Here is a 7107-nt window from a genome sequence, read left to right on the forward strand (position 1 = left end):
ATGAGTGCCATTTAAGTTAGATACCCAAATGCATATATATTTTGTCATTGAAAATTAGAAGAAATATTCTCAGACTGGATTACAAGGGGTAAACAAAGGTAGGTTATTGTTCTGTGAGTCTGTGATACTTTCAGTGTCTCGACTACACTACTGAAGAAAGCAGAAAGCTTTTGAAGATATTAATTCTTTTACCACATCTATTTCGCATCTATAAGAGTATGTGGGTGTCTTGTCTTGGCATTAATAAAAATGACAAGTTGAAGGAGAAAATAGAATTGGAATGCCCTGTTCTCTAGCACGAGGAATATTTCTTCACCAAAGACATAAAAGATAAAATTGATTTTCAACAACTATAAATGGTGTTTTTCTGAAGTTCATAAAATACTGATTTTTCTCAATTTACTACATGTCCAAAAGGTCTTAGGAACTTTTGTAGTCTCCTTTGGGAAAAAGTAATTTGATTTGTGTGAAGTTCTTTTTTAAAATTATTATTTACTGAATATAAATATGCCAAATCAAATATGTGGAAATCCCTTCCCCTCTTGGTATTTTGAGTTAAAAATCTTATGCATTATTAAATATGAACAGATAAATCTGACTACCTTTTAAAATAAGCTGCATCCTTGCTTTTGCCCTAAACATAAAGACCAGCTATTTACAACCTTGGTTTTTATAAAGTTTTTATTTCTGGTGATTGGGGAAAATGCTTCTTACTTGTTCACTCTCTTATAAATGTAGAAAGATAATGTCTATAATCTTTATAATTTCTCACCTCAAAGATCCTACAAATATGCAAATCTCATTTATTTTTCAGTTCTCTATGCTCTTTGTAAAAATACCCTCCAAGCACAAGTACAATCAACTAGCAGTAGTTCAAAATAGTTTATTTAAAAGAAGGACCAGCAGAAAAAATCAAACCCTAACAAACCAAATAATATAGCATAAAATAATAATTATAACCTTCCCAGCCCAGGATGAGAGACTGTTAAAATAGCAATAACAAAATTCGATTACTTGGACAAACAGCACTTTAAAAGATCGTGTGACATCTGAACATGAAGGAATGGAATTATTTTAAGAACATATCTACGTATTTCTTTAATACTTTCTCCTGAGAGTTATCTCTGACTCTGTGGCCACCCGAAATAAACTCCTTCCACAACATTTAATTTCAAGTGTTCTGAATCCCCTAAGAAATTCACATATGTCTGTCTGTGCCTGAAACAATGTATAAATCTGAAGACATCAGGCACTATGTATATTTGGAACCCTGGCTTATCCTTAGGCATCATTTCTTCTCTTTTTTTTTGCAGGATATATTCAGGAACAACTGCTTGTATAAACCAGCATAACATCCCTATTCACACACTACCACCAGATTGAATTTCTTTTTATAATTCAGACTAATAGATCCACTTAAAAAAAAATAATGGGTAGGGCCCAGTCTCTATAATGACTCACACAGCATCGACACTAGATAGAACCTTGCTTTCCCATTGCTGCTGTACAACACAAAACCGATATGTCTGTGAAGACTTAGCACTCTTTGTTTCTGATCTGCAGTTTTAAAACAACTCATTGGCATCTTCAATGTCTTTCTTTTTGCAGCCTGTATCAAAAATGCAAAGAAGTGGTGCTGGCCAAGGAAAGTGGGAGACACACCTAGACTAGACCAGGCAATGGACAGGAAGGAGGAATGCAGTAGCAAAGTGGTGCTAGAGGGCGCTTTGCCTTGCGGAGAGGTGACCATGGCAACAAGGGAGCTGGGAGGAGGAGAGAACAGACCTGCGCCAAGAATGTGAGCCCCATCGTCTTTCCTCAGAGCACTTGATTGCTTTCAGAGTTGAGACAGCCAAGTCTTTATTGTGTTTTCTTCCTCTGGGAAGCCAGTGAAGGTTTTGACAGGACCACAGTCAAAGAATACTCAGGGAGCAGGTAACAAAATGTGGTCCTCTGGATGGTAGCCTTGCTGGACTTCTTTTCATGGGTATTTTATCGAACTTATTTAAAATTACCATCGATATGAACGTATTTGGCAGCTAAGGGGCACCCCTGCATCTGAAGTAATGCTGCTGGGAAGAGCAGGTGTCTCCACTTGCATTAGTCTGTTTGCTGGCATGATTTGAAGCAGTCCTGCACAGGTGTTTCAGGGGATGGCTGATCCGTTCCATATTCATTAGTCATCCTAACTGCCTCACTTGTTATCCACATTCGCTGAAGTACTCTGGAGAGGCAAATGAAAAGTCTGGCATACTTCCCACTGAGCTTGGGCAACACTTGGGCAACACTGATGTAGCTAAGGCCAATTTCTTTTTATAATAAGTGGAGTGCTTAGTATAGAAATAATTTTTTATATGTCTTAGTGTTAATAATTGTTTAGAAGTGATACACACATACACATGCATGCATGCACTCACATGCGTACATACACATATGTACTCCCTTCAGAATACTACAGAGAATACATGGTGCAATAAGATAATTATATATTTAAATTGTGCTGGGGCTTTTGGCATTAATTATTTTCATACAGTTGATGAGAGGGGATTCTGAATTCCCTGTCACCACTATAATGTCACTTGTCTTTGGTTAGAAGGGATAATTTTTCCCTATGGTGATGACTGATACAATGGTGTTTTTTTTGTTGTGTTGACTGTTTCAAAAATGTGATTTCTAGGTTGGCAAATATTATCACAGGTGTGCTGATGTTACAAGGAGCACTTGTAGAAATATTGGAATAACTAAACTATTAAACTTTTTTAGTTTATTGGGTGAACTGGTTCATTACTTTAGTTTTTCTAAGAGTTGATGCCTGTTAAGTTACTTTTTATCCTCTCTGCACTGTTGGTGAAATGATACCTAGACCTGACTTTGAGATATCAGAAATGGTGCTAAACATTATTAATTTGATCCCTATGTGTTGTTTTCTCATCTACCTACATCATAATTACTATTATGGTTTCTATATATATTTATATTATGTACTTTTCCATAACACAGGATTTTTCTCGAGGTTGTAACAGAAACTAAATGAGATGCTGGGCAAAAATGAGCTCTAAGAAATTTTGCATTCCTCAGAAGTTTCTGACTCTGAGGATAGATACCTGATGTCAGTTGCACAGTCCTTAATCACCTTTTAGAGACGAGTTTTATTCCTCTAAAATATAAGAGCTATGATCTATGGGACTGAGCCAAGATTTCTGTCCTGACTTCTGTTCTGATTATAAATGTGATTATACAGTGCTAGGTGTGTTCATGTAACCTCTTTCTTCTAAGTAACACAAAAAATGTTCCTGTCCCTCACCTCTGGTGTTGCCTGTAAAGTAATTACAGCTATATATATTTTTCCATGTCACGAATGGAGAAATGGAGACAAAATGATAAAATGACTTACCTGTCATCAGAGTGACAGTCTAGGATTGAGCCTTGTTCTGAATCTCATACTCTTCCTTCTATTAAGCAACTCCTCCATAGGAGAGTAAGTAAACGGGGATAGGAGTGGGAGGAAAGCAGGGCCAGGAGAGTGGATGCTACATGATAGATTGGATGATATTCTGATAGGCCTCTTGGAATGCTGCTGTAGAAATCCCTCCTGATTTGGAATACTCCTGGTCCGAAGTTGTTGCAGGAAGGGGGGTCCCTTCCAGGGCCCGTGAGTGGTCTCTTGTCTAACAGTAGGAGATGAATTGTCTGAGGAAACACACGTGCTGACAAAGCAAAAGACTTTATTTGGAAAGGGCACCTGGGCAGAGAGCAGTAGGGTAAGCGAACCCAGGAGAACTGCTCTGCCACATGGCTCACAGTCTCAGGTTTCATGGTAACGGGGTTAGTTTCCAGGTTGTCTCTGGCCAATCATCTTGCTTGGCCCATATTTGGTGACTCAGGGTCCTTCCTGGTGGCATGGTCATCTCTCAGCCAAGAAGGATTGTAGCCTGAGGGTTTCTGGGAAGTTGGGAGACTTATCATCTCCTCCCTCTTCCTTTTGGCCCCTCCCAAATTCTTCCAGGTAGTTTTACAAGACTTCCTATGAACTAGCATCTCCTTCCTCCTTTCAGTCCCTCCCGAATTCTCCCCGTTAGTTTTCAGCGGCAGCACTGTGTTCTTTATCTGGGACCTTCTGTTGTGAGACAACTCATGCAAGTGGTTATCGTCCTGCCTGACCAAGACAGGTGGTTTTGGTCAGCAGTTCCCTAATAAAGTGATAAAAGTCTGTATTTATTATGAAGTCAATACACAGTTACTATTGTGAACCCACATGAACCTTCAAAAATCATGCCTTTACTTCTGCCTTTAAAAAACCTGTTTGGAAACTGATAATACTGATTTCCTCCAAAGAGGGGAACTCAGTGAGAGAAAGAATGTGCATTTCATATTGTTTCTTACCTTTTGAATCTTGAACCCTGTGAATGAGTTCTCTATTTAAAGAAGTCATTATTATTTTTTTATAAATTTATTTATTTATTTTTGGCTGCATTGGGTCTTCACTGCTGTGCGTGGGTTTCTCTAGTTGCTGAGAGCGAGTGCTACTCTTCATTGCAGAGTGCGGGCTTCTCATTGCAGTGGCTTCTCTTGTTGTGGAGCACGGGCTCTAGGCATGCGGGCTTCAGTAGTTGTGGTGCGTGAGCTTCAGTAGTTGTGGCGCCCGGGCTCAGTAGTTATGGCTCATGGGCTCTAGATCACAGGCTCAGTGGTTGTGGTGCATGGGCTTAGTTGCTCCACAGCATGTGGGATCTTCCCGGACCAGGGCTTGAACCCGTGTCCCCTGCATTGGCAGGTGGATTCTTAACCACTGCACCACCAGGGAAGTCCCAAGAAGTTTTTTTTTTTTTAAATCATGTTTTGGCTATGGAATTTTTCAGCTTCCCATAAAATCAAAATCTGTTCTGAATCACTGTAGAGGATCTCAAAAACCTGGGATCTTGGCTCTTTCAGTTCCTCTGACTTTTAGCTTTTCTTTTCTTTTTTTTTCATTGAGGTATAGTTGATGTACAATATTATATGTTTTAGGTGCACAACATAGTGATTCACACTTTTTAAAGGTTATGTTCCATATATAGTTCTTATAAAATATTGGCTACATTCCCTGTTTTGTACAATATATCCTTGTATCTTGTTTTATTTTTTTATTTATTTTTAGTTTTTTATTTTATATTGGAATATAGTTGATTAACAATGTTGTGCCAGTTTCTTATGTACAACAAAGTGATTCAATGATACATATACATTTATCTATTCTTTTAAAAATTCTTTTCCCAATTAGGTTGTTACAGAATATTGAGAAGTGTTCCCTGTGAGATATAGTAGGTCCCTGTTGGTTATCCATTTTAAACATAGCAGTGTGCACATGTCAATCCCAAACCCTAACCCTAACCCTTGTAGCTTATTTTAAACCTAATCTTTTGTACCTCTTAATCCCCTCCCCCTTTAATCCCCTCCCCCTTCCCTTTCCCCACTAGTAACTATTGATTCTAGTTAATTCTCTATATCTATGTAGCTCCTACTTTCTAAACTTTAATTTCACTGAGGGATACCATAGAGAAAAGTTCAAGGGAATGGCAACTCAATGCTTATGGGGCAGGTTGGCGGTGTCCGTCAAACTCCATCCCCACCATGGAACTCTACCTCTTCTTGAATCCCTTCATTCCCCAAGTCCCTTTCAGCCCACACCCCACATCCTAGGGGAAGGGGCCCTTTAAAATAATGCTAAGAAGGAGACTCCCCACAGGTAAGAGAGACTTCTCTTGTGAGTGCTCCATTCTGAAGAATGTGAAGATCTGGCAAAAGAGGACTTTTGACCATGGATAAAAGAGAGAGGCCACATAGAAGCAGGATACAGAAATGAAAGAGGAGAAAGGAAGGAAGGGAAACCAAGGGAGGAGGAAAGTTCTGGATGCCCATCCAAGGCAAACTCAGGAGTGCTTGAAAAGTGACCTGTGGGCCACAGTAAAGACATTTTGCCCCATTCTCTATACTCAGAATATTTTCTCCTCACTCAGAGTTACACTGGCTCATGTCAGGTCCCACTGCTTGTGGGATGAAATGGCAGGATTAAGCTTATGTTTTATTAACACTCTTGATTTTTTAAAATTAAAGGTTACTGTAGGGGATAGGAATTTATGCCTTAGTCTAAGAGGTGAAATATCAATCAGAAGCCTACAGAGATGACTTTTATTTATATGGGTTAATTGTTTAATCATAGATTGGACTTTCAATGCTCATTTAATTTCAAGTTCTGATTCTAACCAGAACTTCCCTTGATATTTATTGCCAAGAGCCATAACTCCATTGCAAAAAAGCATAAATTTCTTGATATATTTTTGTTTTGCTTTGTTTTGTTTTGCAAACTCCTTTATAAATATGTTTTCTGGGCTTCCCTGGTGGCGCAGTGGTTGAGAGTCTGCCTGCCGATGCAGGGGACACGGGTTCGTGCCCCGGTCCGGGAAGATCCCACATGCTGCAGAGTGGCTGGGCCTGTGAGCCATGGCCACTGAGCCTGCGCGTCTGGAGCCTGTGCTCTGCAATGGGCGAGGCCACAACAGTGAGAGGCCTGCGTACTGCAAAAATAAATAAATAAATATGTTTTCTCCGTGTTTACTGCCTGAGGTGTAAACATCTGCCAAGGTGTAAACAGACAATGCACACTGACAGAAGCTTGGTGTGTCAGCAGAAAATTAATAGTTGTTTTTATTGCTAATACAGTTGATCATATGAAACTATGTAATTGTTTTTTGTTTATCTCCAAGTTTTTCCACCTTGGCTTTCTTTCCTTTTAATTACAAAAATGAATGAAATCTATAACAACTGCTTGTGTGAAACACTGCTTAATATAGCAAGGATGTATCAGGGCACTATTATCTCTCCCCTGTGTCCACACCATGAAAATAACTATTAGTACATTTTTATATTTTGATCACAGAATTCTATACCTAATGAGCACAATACACATGAGAAGTACTTAAGTCAGGAATAGATGATATCAGTGAACCTCCAGCACTTACAGAATATTGTCCAAATTATCCTTTAAGACTCATTGGACATTACTCTTTGAGAGAAGAAAACAGTTAGGTCTAGAGTATAAATTATGTAGTGACAAACCAGATGAAACCA

This window comes from Pseudorca crassidens, chromosome 13 (genome assembly GCF_039906515.1).
Source record: "Pseudorca crassidens isolate mPseCra1 chromosome 13, mPseCra1.hap1, whole genome shotgun sequence".
In the NCBI taxonomy this organism is placed as follows: Eukaryota; Metazoa; Chordata; class Mammalia; order Artiodactyla; family Delphinidae; genus Pseudorca; species Pseudorca crassidens.